Source organism: Toxorhynchites rutilus, chromosome 3, assembly GCF_029784135.1.
Source record: "Toxorhynchites rutilus septentrionalis strain SRP chromosome 3, ASM2978413v1, whole genome shotgun sequence".
Taxonomy (NCBI): Eukaryota; Metazoa; Arthropoda; class Insecta; order Diptera; family Culicidae; genus Toxorhynchites; species Toxorhynchites rutilus.
The window spans coordinates 310,625,046-310,643,547 of NC_073746.1; the positions used below are offsets into that span (position 1 = coordinate 310,625,046).

General features: G+C 39.6%; 1 protein-coding gene and 1 pseudogene across 4 annotated transcripts in view; one reads left to right on the forward strand and one right to left on the reverse strand.

Moving 5' to 3' along the window:
• The window catches only part of LOC129779975 (zwei Ig domain protein zig-8-like), a 629,574-nt gene that overhangs the window by 263,164 nt on the left and 347,908 nt on the right, over positions 1-18,502 (reverse strand). The gene's annotated exons all lie outside the window — the stretch shown is intronic.
• Positions 8,713-8,793, forward strand: LOC129780833 (U4 spliceosomal RNA; annotated as a pseudogene).

Sequence of the window (18,502 nt, forward strand, 5' to 3'; positions counted from 1 at the left end):
AGAATGTTTTTGGGGGGAGTGTTACATCATTAATTCAATATGAAGAAAAAAGCTGCGGAAAGTCATCGCATTTTGGTGGAATTTTATGGTGACCCTGCTCCAACTGAGCGAATGTGTCAGACGTGGTTTGCACGGTTTAAAAGTGGTAGTTTTGACTTGGAAGACGAAGAACGTTTCGGACTGCCAAAAAAGTTTGAAGATGAACAATTGGAGGCTATCGGCGATCGATACACGCCGACCTTACGACGCGAGTTGGTTGCCGGTCAGTATTCGACGTTCTGCAGAACAGACCGTCCAAGACTTAACCAGAAGCCAGACAATGAAAATCCCGCGTAACGAGAATTCCAATGGTAACTTCCTTGCAAGGGAGAGATTTGGTTAGAACCGTCCTGCAGTACAGGCCAATTCTAATTCCAAGTTTTTATAAGTTTTCTATGTTCCACTTGCAGAACAAGTAGAAGAATTCCAACGTAGTAACTTCCTCACGCCGGAGGAAAACCTTTTTCGGATGTTGAGGACCCGAACGTTTGGATACTTGTTTAAGCTGATACTTTATTGATACTGATTATTTGCAGGGTTTGTTGGTTCTTAAATACTAAGATATTGATTTGTCAGCAAATTTGATGCCCTTTGCTTTCCAGTGTGAAAGGAGTTATAATTTCATTCAATAATATTTTGCCACCCGCGAAGCGAAGGGCGATCAAATTCGGTATCCCTTTCGAATCGTAAATATGTGCCTATGCTATGCTTTTATGTATTAGGTTCTCTTCCAGTCGCTGGTTGGGTTAAACCGCGATGAAATCTAATTGCTGATCCTAGCACAACTGACCTATATCCATATTCGCTAACGCGTGCGCGTAATGAATCAGCTCTTTGTAATCTGATTCCCCGCACGGCATGTCGCGTTACAGCTGGTGGAAGGAAAATTGAACGAACGCTAACAGCTGATAGCAGCTAGCGGCGACAGAGGCTTTACGCAACAAGAACTTGCAGATAAACTTGGAGTGGCTCAACAAACCATATCCGATCGTTTAAAAGCAATGGGAATGATCCAAAATATAGGACATTGGGTGCCTTATGAATTGAAGCCACGAGACGTCGAACGCCGTTTTTTTCAAGTGCGAACAACTGCTCCCAACGGCTTAAAAAAGGGTTTTTTTTTCTGCATCGAATCGTTACGGGCGATGAAAAGTAGTTCCATTACGACAATCCTAAATGTCGGGCAATGTATGGATACCCCGGCCATGCATCAAAATCGACGGCCGCGCGGAATATTCACGACAAGAAGGTTATGCTGTCTATTTGGTGGTACCAGCCGGATGTGGTGTACTATGAACTGCTAAAACCGAATGAAACCATCAAAACATTTCATGCGTTTGAGCCGTGCACTGAAGGAAAAACGGCCACAACATGACAAAAAACGACAAAAGACACGATAAAGTTATTTTGCAGCACGACAATATTCGACCGCATGTCGCGAAACCGGTCAAAACATACTTGGAAACGCTGAAATGGGAGGTCCTATCCCACCCGCCGTATTCTCCAGACATTGCTCCGTCCGATTACTATCTTTTTCGATCGATGCAGCATGGCGTGGTTGACCAGCACTTCTCCAATATCCAAAAGTAAAAAATTGGATCGATTCGTGGTTAGGGTTAGTGACCAGAAGATATGCTTATCAAAATATATAATCCAATGAAAATGGATATTAATATGGAGTTCTTTAAAGTCCCGGAAAGACGTATAACCTAAATTAAATTTAATTACTTTGATACAAAAGCAATACAGGACGGACTCGATTATATACAGTCTCGTATTTCGTTTCACTGTATGTAGATTTTTTCAATTGTTTTTTATAACAATTGCATAAAACATAATTATTGAACTTTTTCACTGTTCCGGGCTCTGTCTGCCTTAAACTGTCTTTAAATAAAAAATTACGCTACGCAGCACAATTCTGTTGCTTTCATTTGAATGATGAGAAATATTAGTACAGTTGTGAAACCTCCAAATTGGTGGAATTAAATAACATTTTAGAAGTGAAAAATTGAAAAGTTATTGATTTTAAAGGTGTTATTTTTAATTCTATCAAAAAAAAAATCATATCAAACTTGAATGTTTCTATCAACCAAATTAAAGCTTTTTAACCACTCTACAATTCGTTTTTGGACACCTAACTCCTATCTTTTTCAAATTTGTTGCAGTTTCATTTTGAACAATTCCCGGCGAATTTTCAGCTAGATTCTACCAAAATCGTGATTTTTACTTCACTGTACTCATGATAGCTAATTATGATTATCTTTAACGTTGGAATCGTTCATTCAAGGAGAAAGGTGGCAGACATCTCCAAGACCATGAACCAGTTAATACGTTAAGAAATGCCTGAACAAACGTCTGCTGCCATTCTTTACGACAAACCCGTTTTCTTTTGGCCAGGAGGAGATGGAATGGTGGTGCCCAAAGATCGAAACACTCTCAACACCTCAAAGATCTGCTCCATTAAATACATTGTTTATCATGAATCAGGGATAGCCGAGTTTGGGATCACGATTTGCTATGCGGTGCGTGCGGTCGACGTCTGCCGATGCTTATGTTGAGTTAGTCTTAATGTTGGATTTGCTGACATCGATGACGCCATCGTTGGAGTTTTAGCCAAGTTCGGCTTGCAACTTTATTAACTCGCCAAACCCAATATTTACACCATCAAACAAAACACACCACTACCAACAAAGTGTATGAAATACATCGGCAAAACACCAAAATGTAAAATATTCACTCACAACCACCTCGATGGTTTGAGTCCTTGGATTAAGGATTGGGCGATCTTTATAAATAGATCGGCCAAACGGCGTAGGGATCGATCCACTGATTAAATCGGTACCAAAGAGCTGATCTTTGTAAAATCAAAAGCTTTTTTTTAACAATTTATATGCATATTCTACTGGAATATCATCTTTTCTTCAAACAGGGAATACAAAAATTCCACTATCCCAACCTCAAAAGCATTTTGTTCCTCAGCATGAAGGTCACAAAAAAGAGTTTAAGTCCACAAAAAACATTTTCCAGTGCATTCATCTTGTGCCGGCAACCGGTATTAAATAAATTAATTGAAAAAAAAAACATTAGAATTTCAACAACTGTAAACTGCCAAGAACTAGGCTGACCAAATACTTCAGAGATAAAAACGGAACACGTAAACCAAAAAAAAATTATATTCACAATTTCATATTTCATAAAGAATTTTATTGAGTAAATAAAACCGAGTATAAATCCAATCAATCAAACATTCTGAGATGTACCCGCTTAGCTCCCGAAATAATATTTAGATACTGAAAGGATTTTGCTAAGAAGATTATCACAATCTTTGCAAGTTTTATCATAAAATTCGTCAAATTCCAGATCAAAGTTCTGTTTAACAATTACAATAGCATTTATTCCATGATTTTTCTGTTGTCCATCGTAGAAAAATTCTTTTCGATTGATGCCGACACTACCAGGGAAACACAAAATATTAGGCTGTCAAAAAAGTCCTGCGGTATTTCCGCGAGGTGTCGTTATAAGCGCGTAGTTCTAGTTGTATTCATTGTATCGAGTCATACAAAATCGCTGAATTAGCCGAGAAAGACCGGCATAGTAGCAGCCGTAGCATCGGCCAAGAGCTGGGGATAAGTCATCAAACCGTTATTAACCATTTGAAGAAGCTTGGATTCACAAAGAAGCTCGATGTATGGGTGCCACACACGTTGACGCAAAAAAACATCTTTGACCGTATCGACGCATGTGAATCGCTGCTGAATCGCAACAAAATCGACCCGTTTCTGAAGCGGATGGTGACTGGCGATGAAAAGTGGGTCACTTACGACAACGTGAAGCGCAAACGGTCGTGGTCGAAGCCCGCTGAAGCGGCTCCGACGGTGGCCAGCAGTACCTTCCTGGCCCTCATTAACGGCCAGGAAGGTACTGCTGTGTGTTTCATGGGATTGTCAAGGAATAATCTATTATGAGCTGCTTCCCTATGGCCAAACGCTCAATTCGGACCTGTACTGCCAACAACTGGACCGCTTGAAGGTAGCACTCATGAAGAAGAGGCCATCTTTGATAAACAGAGGCCGCATTGTCTTCCATCAGAACAACGCCAGGCCACACACTTGTTTGGTGACGCGCCAGAAGCTCCGGGAGCTCGGATGGGAGGTTCTTTTGCATCCGCCGTATAGTCCGGACCTTGCACCAAGTGACTACCACCTGTTTTTGTCCATGGTGAACGAACTAGGTAGTCAGAAGTTAGCTACAAAAGAGGCCTATGAAAATTGGCTATCCGAGTTTTTTGCCAATAAGGAAGCGAGCTTCTATAACAGGGGTATTATGAAGTTGGCATCTCGTTGGGAACAAGTCATCGAACAAAACGGCGCCTATTTGACTTAAAACAGATGATTGTAACTAATTTTATGAACAAATGAAAATTCAAAAAAAAAATACCGCAGGACTTTTTTGACAGCCTAATATAATCAGTAAGCTTTACGAATTTCTCACAGTCTAGAAATTTGTCTCATTTCATTCATTTCAGAGGATCGAAATTTTTTTTATCGAGAACAATTTGTCAGTGATTGCGACAAAAAACCTTTTGCCGACATTTCAACATTTGACACATTGAATCGGACTCAGATGCTGAAATGGATCAAAATACTGTAACCATTGGAGAGTTCTCATAATTACTTATGAAAAACGCGCGAGGAGGAATTGTCTGCAGCATTTCTTCACAAGGTTCATTTGATTCCCGAGTTAATATGATTTTGTAGAGATGGAACATGAAATAAAAGTGTTCTTAAATTCCTATGCCGTCCGCTTATGCCCCATGAAATTGTGCTTCATGTGTAGTTGACCCTGAATTACTATGTTCGAATTGCTTCACGAACAGGGGACCGATTCTGAGTGGGAAACGTCAAAATGTCGACTGAAGCCTCTTCGTCTTGCAAGCCTCTGACCGATTGTTTTTGTTTTCATAAATGCGTGAAGCCTCGACCAAACTATTATAGTAATTGGAAATGAGATATTAAGATAAACATCAATCCGGTCTGTATATATTTTTTAAAGAACACTTTACAAAAATACTTCTTCCTCTGTATATTGAAGAATTTTAATAGAATCATTAAAATTAACAGCAACAGTGATTTGCGTTTACTTGGACATCTAGCTAATTAGACAGATCTGTAATGCAACACGAATAATTGAACATTTGATCCTCTTATTGGACATTTTTGTAAATATCCTTTATGTATGTTTATACAACACGATAAATTTTAAACAGTGTTTTCAACCATTTTACTAGATTATGTATTCTGCACACTTTTCTAATGGTTATTGGTTAGATTTTGATTTTCCTGTTTTAATCCTTCTTTGCATGATTTGTTCTCTATTGGTGAAATCCAGACACGATCTACTTAAAGTAAACTAGTCCTTTTATATAATTTTTGGGCATTCAATGTTATGATGGAAATTTCCACCTTTATGCAAAGAACTTAACTTAAAGGTTAACTTGTTTTTCACATTGTGTTATGTTTGTTGATATGTCCAATTACAGGTCAAAATTCATCTAAAGCGACACTGAATCGTACCTCGGTCCAATTAGAGGCAAATCACTATACTCAAAATACGGTACAAATTGGTAGAAAGACAGGACAATGAAAAATGGTCGAAAAAACGGTACTGTCCCGTTCAAAACGGTAAGTTTGGTCAGCCTACCCATAACTCAGCTGACAACGATCCCATGAAAACTAATCGTGCTATACGGGTGTCATTTAGGCGAAACTAATTCTTGATTTTGGCGCCAGTTCTAAAAACAACCTTTGGCCTGGAATTGATGTCAACATCTAGTTCAGTGATCCTATTAGTCACTGGTTACAGTACATGCCCTCAGTAGTTGCCGTTAGTGATATCTCTGTCAGCATTTTCACGGATGTAAATCGTAGAAGAAGCGATCCAAATTTTGACATAATGTTTAACCCTTTAACCCTTTAACGGGTACTGGCAACTATATTGCCACCAACAAAAAATATTCTTTCCGCTGCACTTGGAATATTATTTCAATATTTTACTTAGCCAGAACCTTCTAAAGGTATCTGGCATACTCCGATTTTTATTGGGCTGCTGAAAATGTACGATATTTATTTTGGAGTCATTTTTATGTAACAAAACCACGATTTAAGACCGCCGGCAGAAAATTCTGTTTAAATTCGTTGAAAACGCAACAAGTTGAGAAGTTTTTCATTGTAAATGTACTATTTGGGATCTACTGTGTAAGATCATGCAGTTTTTTCAATAAATTATATGGTGTATTTGATGAAAATTTGAAATTTTATTTTTTGTTTTGAAACCCTATATAAAAAACAGGTTTTTTCGCTGCATTAGAAATATTGTGCAATTATTCAAATGGCCAGTGTTATAAATGAAGATAGTTATTATATCCTACACTATATACTTCATTTCAACTGACTTCTTACCTATCTGTGGAAACTCAGAAAAATTGAGTGGTTCTATAGTTATGAAACGCAGTGTATATTGCCATCAACAACAAAAAATTCCTTTGCTGCACTTGGAATATTCTTTCAATATTTTACTTAGTCAAAACCTTCTAAAGGTATCTGTTAACATCCCAATTTTTTTGGCTGCTAAAAATGTACGATATTAATTTGGGAGTCATTTTTATGTAACTAAACCACGATTTCATAGCGCCGGCAGAAAACTCTGTTTAAGTTCGTTGAAAGTGCAACAAGTTGAAAAGTTTTTCACTGTAAATGTACTATTTGGGATCTACTGTGTAAGATCATGCACTTTTTTTCACTAAAATATATGGTGTATTTGATGAAATTTTCAAATTTTATTTTTTTGTTTGAAACTCTATATAAAAAAATAGGTTTTTTGATGCATTAGAAATATTTTAAATCGCTGAAATAATCGGTGTCTCTGCTCTAGAAATATTGTTTTGATTTTGCATAACCAAAGGCGCAATCAAGTGAACTGTTTTCGGGGTTAACGGGCAGTGGCAACTATATTGCCACCAATTCATGTTTCAATAATTGAAATGTTTTTAATGGTAAATATGTATTCTCCCTTATGTAAGGATTATGTTCTCTGAAGTTGAAGTCGATCCTTTGCCTAGTTCTCACGGCCCGTTAACCCTTTAACGGGTACTGGCAACTATATTTCCACCAACATGAAATATTCTTTTTGCTGCACTTGGAATACTATTTCAATATTATACTTAGCCAGAACCTTCTAAAAGTATCTGGCAATACTCCGAATTTTTTTTTGGGCTGCTGAAAATGTACGATATTAATTTGGGAGTCATTTTATGTAACAAAACCTCGATTTTAGAGCGCCGGTAGGTTAATTTTATTTCATATAAACGAGACCTGTTTTCTGATTTGGCACCCTTAATGTAAGACGTAGTCCTACGTTAAAATATATTTTTTCCGATTTTGTGTTTTATTTCCTCGCCTATAATGGAAATTTTGTGCGACCAAATTCACCTATGTGGTCATAGGTGAATAACAACTTACAATGTTCTGTTTACTAAAGCTGATATATCGCATCACATTCTGCTCTTGAAGAGGGTCCTTTTGTGGCTTTGACCCTGGATAAATATGCCACTCTAAATAAACCAAGCCTCATCTTGCGGAACGTTATGTGTTTCTTACTACGTTTTTGTATGCATGAGAAAATTTAAATTGAGACTCTAGGTGAATAGGCCAAGCTTATTTCATACATGTACCTACTATATCAAATATGATTTGAACAAATTTGGACGAAACAAACGCATAAATCTATGCACATGTATTATTTGGTTCATATTTTTAATAAATTAGTTCAATATGCTTTTGACGTAGGACTACGTCTTTCATTTTTATATTGGGTTGTAATTTCAAAGTTTCGAAAACGAAAGCGTTACGCCGGAGAACGAGATTTTGAGCGTTAATAACTCCTAAACAACTGAACGAAATTGTATGATAAACACTTTATTCGAAAGATGAAATGTCTACGCGTTCTATGCTTGTTACTTTTTAATCCAAAAACTTGTTTCAATAGCCCTAAAATTGCTTTCAAAGCAGGCTATTGAAATCACACTAATCGTTATAAAAGCGAGTGTCGCTCGGAAATCCATTCGGTTATGATTGCGCAACCATTGATGCAAGATCGCTGGAATGAATGAATGTTTCCTTAACACAGACTTCAAAACCATGGAGCCTGGGGAAACTGGCATTGCAAATTAGATGCAATCAGCGAGTACTTTTGTGCTCGCTTGCAATTTTTGCAAACCTGATGTGTTTTCCCAACACAGATTCCGAAACCAATTAGTTGGGAAAATCGGCATTGCAGGTCTCGGCAGTACTTTTATACCCCCATGCATTTTTACACTCCGGAATGCGTTTTACTAACACGGTCTACAAAAGAGGGTACAAATGCAACGCTTTGGCTCGGTTATTCAAGACTGCATGCTTCTTCTGCGACTGCAACTGCAACTGCAATGCAACTGCAGCTGCATCTTATACGCATACCGTTTGATGATCAGGCAAAATGTTGATAACTATTTTCTGCGATACTCACTACCAAAATGCATGAATTGACCTAAATTGGGATTTGTTTACAATTGAATTCGTAAATTGTTTCATTCATTCACTAGTTTAATCAATAATTTAATCAATAAATACAAAAGATAGCTCTGCGCAGCGGCGATATCGTACCCAATGAGGAACATCCGAGGTGCGATTATTGCTAATTGAAAAAAACACAAATGATTACTAAGCCAACGGCAGTCCTACGTCAACCTAGCGGTTATATTATAGGTATAACCCATCCATAGTTTTTAGCTTTCTGCTTTGGTACCTATTTGACGGGAAACAGAAAAATCATCGAATAAAATGCTTATCAAATCAAGCGAATAAAAATCAAACTTCGGACTATTTATAAAAAAAAAGACGGGTGGGTAATGTCGGGGACATAACAAGAGTGACGTAGGACTATATAAAGGAGACAGCTTTTGTTAAATATGTATTTTAAATATATTGTTTTATTTTCTTCTCCTACGTGAATACCTGCCTATCTACCTGAAAAATGGATTAGTTTACTGTTTTCTCTTTATGAATATCATCGGATCTTTTGGATCACGTAACTGAATATTCGATCTGAGTACTGTGTTACTTTTTGTCATTTTACGATTGTTAGTCGATGATTTGTTTGGCAATTTTTGTATCAATTTTACCGTTTCGCGATTCTCCTCAACGCACCTGTGAAGTTTTGTATGTTCGTTGCGTAAAAGTACGCGGAATTGCGAGAAGAAAGTGTTTAGATTGATCGGTGATTGTGTATCAATATCAAGACAATCATCCCAGACCTCATTGTTCCACACTCAAGCTTCATTCGCATTGAGCTGAGCCTTGCACTATCTAGAAGCAAAACCAGCGACTTTAACTTGCATAACTGAAGGCGTATCACGATGGCTAAGCAATGTTCAAAATGTTCTGTTGCTATAAACGGCATCGACTATGTTGTTTGTCGTGGATATTGTGGTGCATTCTTCCACATGAATATATGCTCAGGTGTGACACGTGCACTGCAATCCTATTTTGCGGCAAACAAGAATTTATTTTGGATGTGTGACAAATGTGCTGAACTGTTTGAGAATTCCCATTTACGCTCTATCACGGCTCATGCTGATCAATCCTCACCATTGAATTCGCTCACCACTGCGATAACGGAACTGCGTGCTGAGATTAAACAGATTCATTCGAAACCCAACGCTGATTACTCTCCAGCTGCTAATTGGCCCACAACAACTCAACGAAGGACCAATAAAAGACCTCTTGATGTAAACGTGGTTGTACAAGGTACTGAAAACTGTAATGTTGGTAGAAAGCAGCCGTTAGAAAATGTCGTGTCAGTGCCAGTGTGCAAGAAGGAGGATCAAATGTTCTGGTTATATATTTCGAGAATTCGACCAGACGTAACACCTGAAGCGGTATCGGCTATGGTAAAAGCAAATCTTAACACCGATGACGAACTCTCTGTGTTTAAACTTATCGCGAAAGACAAGGACATAAGCACCCTCTCATTTGTGTCCTTTAAAGTTGGGCTAGACCCATCGTTGAAAACGAAGGCTTTGGATCCAGAAACTTGGCCTGAAGGAGTTTTATTCAGGGAGTTTGAAGACTTCGGATCACAAAAATTTCGCGCTCCGTTAAAACAAAGGAAAGCATCAACGCCACTACGCTCAACTCAAATCTCCTCTCCTGTCAATCCTACTCCAGCGTAAGGATTTCGGAAAAGTCGAATTCTCACATTTTGTTATGCAGTTCTTCATCTGAATCGGTCACTGTTTCGTTCCCAGGGTGCACACACTTTAGTCTTATGGAAGCCCCTAACCACCTCATCTCAGTCGAGACTTTGCAGCCAGCGACCAACAGTCATCCCGGTCCTGAGTTTGAGTATGGTAAAGGGGACTTCCGAACTGTCATCACAGGCAAGTATCCATATTTTTGGAACACTTCTTGTCCAGTACAGTCTATCGTTTCCAGTCACATCTCATTTTGCACACCGACATACAATCAATCGTCACCCGAATCAGTCGTTCCACCACCGGGATGCATGCCTGCCAGCCCCATGGAAGCCCCTAGAGCCCTCACCTCAGTCGAGCCGCACCTGTCAGCGATCATCAGTCATCCCGGTCCTGAGGTTGAGAACGGTGAAGGGGACTTCCAAAATGATATAACAGGCGAGTATCCACATGTTAGGAACAATTGTTGTCCAGTAATGCCTGTCGCTTCTAGCCACTACACACTTCACTCGGAATTTGGTGATACCGAAATAGTCCAAATCAGTGAAAATGCAGCGACTGAAATCACCTCACCCTACATACCGTCAAATAGTCGGTCATTTCCCGTCGTTACGGCACGTGAGCCGTTCTCAGTATATTACCAGAACGTTAGAGGTTTGCGTACAAAAATTGCTCGGCTGCGTATAGTGCTGTCAAGCTGTGACTACGACGTAATCGTGTTCACTGAAACATGGCTTAAGGATGATATCGAAAGCTGTGAAATATCGTCGGATTATGTTCTATTCCGCTGTGATCGCAACGAACTGACCAGCCAGCATTCGCGGGGTGGTGGAGTACTGATAGCCGTCAAAAACTGCATTAAATGCGAAGCTGTTATAATGACTAGTTGTGAAGAGCTCGAACAAATCGCAGTCTGTATAAAATTACAGCATCGTTCACTGTACGTAATCGCTATTTATCTCCCACCAAACTCGAGCACCAATTTATATAGGGCTCATGCAAATGCGGTACGACACGTTGTTGATCACCTTTCGGAGTCTGACATAATCTTGTCAATTGGTGACTTCAATCTTCCAAACATACGATGGCATCATGATGAGGACATCAATGGATACATTCCTTCAAACGATCTAGATGAAACCGAGTTAAACTTTACACAAGCCATGTTTGTGAATGGCTTGAGGCAGATTAATAGATATGTCAACACCAATGAAAGACTTCTGGACCTAGTATTTACCAATCTCCCTGAGTATCTGGACATACTTTTACCATCTTCTCCGTTGCTACCTATTGATAACCACCACACTCCTTTCGTTTTACTACTTGACGAGAATGACACACCAACATTATTTGACGATCAAGAAAAAAGTGTGAAATATGACTATTCGACTTGTGATTTTGGACTATTGAATTCTGTCCTTGCGGATATTGAATGGGAGAATCTAATGAACACGAATACAGTAGACCAGATGCTATCTGTTTTTTACGAATTTCTTTTCGATGTTATCAGTCGTATTGTACCGCAAAAAAGACAAGTATCTGGTTCCATCTTCAACAAACCTTGGTGGACACCCGAGCTTCGCAAACTTCGAAACAATCTCCGTAAAATGCGCAACCGATATTTCCAGACAAAAAATCAAACTGATAGAGCCAGACTTCGCGATTTTGAGTCAGAGTACAAAACTGTTCTTCTTGCAAGTCACGACAACTATTTGAACAAAATTCAGGCCACAGTCAAAAAGGATCCTTCTCGGTTCTGGAATTTCGTCAAGCAGAGGAAAGATACACACAGTATCCCTGCCACGCTGAAGTTTGGTGAAATCACTTCACACTCGAATGTGGAGGCAGCGAATATTTTTGCAACATTCTTCGAAAGCGTATTCAGCAAAGCATCGCCTGTTCAACGACAGAATTGCTATGACCACATCAAGACATTCAACATTAATCTGCCATGTATACCGTTTAATCTGGATGATATTAGGAAAGCTCTCGAAGACCTCGACTCTACTAAAGGACCTGGAACAGATGATCTACCTCCTGTGTTTTGGAAAAACTGTGCCGCTTCGCTTGCGATACCTGTAGCTGCAGTTTTCAATCGCTCCATAGAAGACGGAGTATTCCCACTCGCGTGGAAAATGGCATGTATAGTTCCGATCTTCAAATCCGGAAATTCCAATTGTGTTTCCAATTATCGTGGTGTATCCATTCTCTGCTGTCTCGGTAAAGTGTTTGAGAAGCTGGTTCACGCAGTATTGTATAGAGTGAGTGCACCGATCATCACTGACAGCCAGCACGGATTCATGAAACGGCGTTCAACAACAACAAACCTTATGTGCTATGTGTCAGCAATATCACGTTCTTTTGAATCAAAGCGACAAATGGATTCAGTTTATGTTGACTTCGCGAAAGCATTCGATACAGTACCGCACAATCTCATCATTCAGAAAATGAATCACATTGGTTTTCCCTCATGGATTACCAAATGGATATACTCGTACTTATCGGATCGTAAAGCTTTCGTTATTGTTAATTCCGTGCGCTCTAGAATATTCACCATTCCATCTGGTGTGCCACAAGGAAGTGTTCTCGGCCCGCTTCTGTTTATTATTTATGTTAACGACCTATGTGAGCTACTTTCCACATCCAAGCTTTTGTTCGCCGATGATCTCAAAATTTACAGTGAGATTGCATCATCCATTGACTGCATCAAACTTCAAGATGATATTAATTGTTTGCTAATCTGGTGCAATGATAACGGTATGCGTGTGAATAGTAAAAAGTGTAAAGCCATATCCTACAGTCGCTGCAATAATGTCATTCGCCACCAATACCACATGGGGCTGGAGCCCATAGAACGCGCAAACTCGATCTGTGATCTAGGAGTAATGATCGACTCTAAACTGAAGTTCAATGAGCACATAGTAATCACAACCGCTAAAGCATACACTGTGCTCGGTTTCATTCGTCGCCATGCTTCTGGATTTTCTGACGTGTATTGCCTCAAAAAGTTATACTGCGCGCTAGTTCGGAGCATCATGGAATATGCTGCACCGGTTTGGTCCCCATTCCTCGTTACACAAATCGTTGCGTTGGAGCGAATCCAGAGAAGTTTCATGCGGTTTGCTTTGCGACAGCTCCCTTGGAATGATCCGATAAATCTTCCGAGTTATGCTGATCGTTGTAAACTGATTGACTTGGAAACACCAGGCCGTACCAAACTACAAAGAATATTTATTTATAATTTAATAACCGGCAATGTGGACTGTCCCGAACTGTTACGTCAAGTTCCGTGGAATATTCCTCCCCGTCGTTTTCGTAATTCATCGTTATTTCTTATACCATTCCATAGAACGAATTATGGTTTCAACAATAGTTTCAATTTGTGTTTACGTTCTTTTAACAATGTTAGTGATGTGTTTGATTTTACTCTGTCCAAGAATGTGTTTAGTACTAGAATAAGAAACTTAGAATAATTTAGATCTTAAGGTTTCAGTCTGTACGACGTTGTCGAAGATGGTGAAATAAAAATAAAAAAATAAAAAATATGTTGATGGTTCTGAAAAGAACCTTTGGTGTTGTGTTTTTGTTATCACTCGATATTCCCATCTTGTTCGGTTAAACCTTCCTGTTTAGCTATTGCGTTTGCCACTCGCCACAGCTTTCACAGTTGGAAAATTTCTTCCCATCCAGTTTGTGACATGTTGTTCAGTAAATTACATTTAATGCGACGTGCCGGAGAAACACTTTGCCACTCACTGAAACTAATTGTTGCCTTGATGAGCGCCGAACCGAAGCTGCTCTGTTCTTGATGCGGGTTTTCTGATTGTCGTGAGCAGCTTTGCAAGCCAACTCGAGCACTCCGACGGCCGAAACTCTATAATCGCTGTTAGGTATACTGGTGCTCCGGCACCAATCCGTTCGGCCTAGTTACCCTTGCGGAGCAATCAGTGAATGCGACCAACAGGGAACTGGAGACCTGCACGGTTCAAGTGAGACTTTGCCTTTCCCTTAACTTGTCCTCCTTTGTTACGTCCACGATGCCGATGCCGTACAACCACACGGGTTTACGGTTTGAAAGAAAATAAGATATTTTTTTGGGGTCCGCGTGTTTTATACTCTAGCATACTCACAAGATAGAGACAAATCGGCAGACTCAGCCAGAGGGGCAAGTCCAACGAGACGAACGAATGAGCGTTAAAAGGGAGCGATGGCAAAAAAAATACATTCATTACGATTTGTTCGTTCGTTGGATTCACATGCAGGCTAAAAAGGGTACTTTTCAGGATCACAAAATTATCTTCAATCTAAATAGTTTATTGTTTTGTTATCACTCGATATCCCCATCTTGTTCGGCTAAACCTTCCTGTTTAACGATTTGTTGCCACACGCCACAGCTTTCACAGTTGGAAAATTTCTTCCCATCCAGCTTGTGACATATTTTACAGTAAATTAAATTCAATGGCACGTCGCATTACCACCACTCAGTGTCGGATTGGAGGTAATTTTAACCTGTAATTGAACATTTGCGATGACAGTGGTACAGTGTCGACTTTCAATGTGGGGTCATAATTTGGACCCCGAACTCTATGTTTACAAAAATGTCCAACTAAATATGTCGCATTACAGGTCCGTCCAATTAGCTAAATGTCGAGATAAGTGTAAATTACTGTACTTTCAATCTAGAAGCAATTTAAGAATTGGTGAAAATCAATAAGCTCAGAACAACTGCCAAATTCACATACTCATCATATCCTGGCAAACAAATTATGAAAAAATCAATTTGTGTTTTATTATTGTGTATTTTGGATATTGTTTTAGAAAGCATTGAACTGTATTTCCTAAACTCTTTTTTGGAAGGTTTAATGGCCCTGAAAAGCGCCTTGTTTTATGGAATGGTTCCAATTTAGGAAACTTAGTACTCGTGGTTTTGAAAAAAAACCATTTCGAACGCCCTCGATGCCGCCTTGTTCTGGATTTGCCACCAAAGCAGTTTGTATAAAGAACAAACTTTTTTCTTCTGCTAACTGATGCCGTTTTGCGATTGCGTTTGCCACTCGCCACTCGCTGCAACTGCCTGTTGTCTTGATGTCCACCGAACCAAATGTGTTCTGTTCCGAATGTGGGTTTTCTTATCGTTGCGAGCAGCTTTGCCAGCTAACTCGATCACTTCGGCGGCCGAAACTATATAAAGGGGGCTTTACACGCAACGATAACTCGTAACAATTCATTGAACGATTTATCGCTCCAACAAATCGAAAGAGTAGAGCACTGTTTACACGCTACGCTAAATTGTAACGATTTCTTGTCAAATGTCACCCTACATCGACCCCTTAGCCTTACTTACGTCTTGTTGTGTTACTGCATCCACATCACTCATTGTGTTTCTACTAGGTCTTGCAAAGTCCTGGTCGTTCAAGAAATGAAGAAGGTCGAAATACCACAAACTAGGTTTGTATATATCATCCGCACCAGCCCCAGATTTCTCCGAACTCTTAACTTTCGAAAGTTCTTTCTTGTAAACCGTACGCAACGCGTTAATTTTTTTTACGACAGTGTTCCTATCTGCCGACGGATCAAACTCCTTGAACTTTTTAACTAGCTCAATATAAGCTAAGTCTTTTTTGTTCCTGTCGGAGTATTCTTTGCTCTTAACGAGCCACAAACAGGTAAAACTTCTATAAAGTTCTATAAATTCAATTAAGAACTCACGAGGTGTTTGTTTACTTGCATTTTCTGCCATGATTACCTACAACACTCACGAAACAACCCTACAATACAAACACCTCAGCGCAAAAACAGAATGGACACTGAGTGAAATCGTAGCGATGAATTGGTGCAACTGTTTACACGTTCCACATGTCGTTACGATTCCCAGAAATTGATGCCGGCCGGCATCAACCATCCACTCCAACTCCAATCCCAATAAATCGCTACAATCTCCCGTTTACACACAACGATAAATTGTAACAATCTGATCGTTACGATAAATTGCTACAACGTATCGTTGCGTGTAAAGCCCCCTCAACGCCGGCTAGGTGGACTGGTGCACTTGTACTAACGCGCTCGGCCTGGCTACCCTTGCGGGGAACTCCAGATCAACACGGTTCGAGCGGGATTTTGCCTTTCCCTTCACTTTTCCTCCTTTACCATGTACAGACATGGCTGCTTGGATTGGTTTGTTGATGTGTTGTGATGCGAACCGATGTGGTGTACGGTTTGAATGAGAATGATCGTTGCGGCAGCGGAGCGGGGATTTTTAAGCTGACTGGCTGGCTCGAGAATTACGCATGTGTGAGACTGCGACCAATGTTTCGTTAATTTTTTTCTTTTTCCTTTCCAATCGTGCTTCATTCTATTTCGCTGCTGCTCTGGTTGCCCGTTTTGGTCGGTACGATTTGAGGAGCACAAAATGGACCAATCAAAAATGGGCACATAGTGCATTTTGACAATGATTGATATTTCACAATTATTCAATTATTTATCTCAAGAAAAATGAAATGTTATTCGTTATGATAGATGTGTAGATATATTTCCTATCAATTGATGCAATAACCTTTGCGATCTATTGAGAAATGCTCGAGTTATAAGCGTTCCAAATCTTGTATTTTTTCCTACTTGTTCAGTGCCTAGATTTCCATTTCACCCCCTATATCTTCCGGTTAGACATAGTCCTACGTCAAAAAATCAAATTTAGGACAGATTGAATTCAAATTTCGGACACTTTATTTTGTAATTTTTTTAACGAAAATTACATTACACTTGATTATATTTTATAGTCAACTACGAAACACTTACCAATTAATCACAGTAATCTGATAACGATGACGAGAACTGATGAAACACGAGAGAAATTAAAATAAATAAAAATTGATGAAGGGGTAAATTCTATGTGCTCACGCTAAGCAAACGTCAAACACAAACGATAATGAGTAGTGATGTTGGATTTTTTCCTACTATATAATAATTCAAATGTAATTCTCAAATGTAGAGATAATGAACCCAAGTGATTACTCTAAAGAAGCAATTGTGATATTAATTTTATAGTTATATCATCAGTGCATTAAGAATTTCAAGATATTAGAATAAATTGTCCGAAATATGATTCTGAACGGTATACTATTCTTGGAGAAACGGGAATTGAAGCGGTATGTGGACGCCGGAAATGGGCATATTCATTAGGGTGACCACTATGCTCCCACTTCCCCTATATTGTAACATGATTTCTCTCCGCACACAAGTTAGAATCCATTGCTTTAAATCACCGTTTCGGGCACTCCTCCATCAAATAATTGAACATTTTCATCATCATGATGATCATCATCCAAATTTGCCCTAGAAACTTTCTCTGCCTGCTCACTTATATTGCCGAAAACATTCCATTAATCTGCCGGGAAATAAACCCTAAATAATTTTAAGTAACGAGCAAACTCGAAAAAACGTTAAAATTAACTTGTAACCATAAGCAGCCGCCATTTGTAAAGCGGCATCCCTCGGCGCCAGCCGAAATGAATTATTGCTACGCGCGGCATCACTCTCTCTCTCTCTCTCTCTCTCTCTCTCTCTGTTCGAGGGGAGGTATTATTTTTAATTACAAGCAATTCTTAAGAACCCCGTTATCCGCGCGAATCCTGCCGCCACCCACGAGAAGCTGAAAGACGGCTCCGGCTGGTGGTAGGTTTGTGTTTCTTCCAGGTCATTCATAAATTATGTTAACAGGGTTCAGACGAAACGAAAGCTTAATGAGTTTAGTGTCGTTCCGAAATTGCATTCCCGCGCGCTCTCTCTCTCTCTGGTGCGATCTGTCGAACCGGAGGATGTGGCGAAGGAGTCATTAAAATTTTAAAACTCTCGTTCGGATTGTGCGCCGAGGCTGACAGCCAACAGAGGTTGGGTGCGTATACATTATGGATCGTCGTTTCGGGGAAGGCGGCGAGTCTCTGCCTGGATGCTGTGGATGCTTTGGTTTTAATGGCTCGTTCGAACCGAAAGCCGAAGGTTTTGTTCACACTCTCCGTAATTGGATAACTTGTGGAGTGCGAAAGCATTTTTCACACATTTGCGAAGCAAATGAAGACACCGTCCCATTAGGCGGCACTCGATGAAATTAAAACAATTAAGTCGATGAAGGAAGCAGGCATCCTGTGCAACGATCAAACTATTCACAGCCTCGAGATG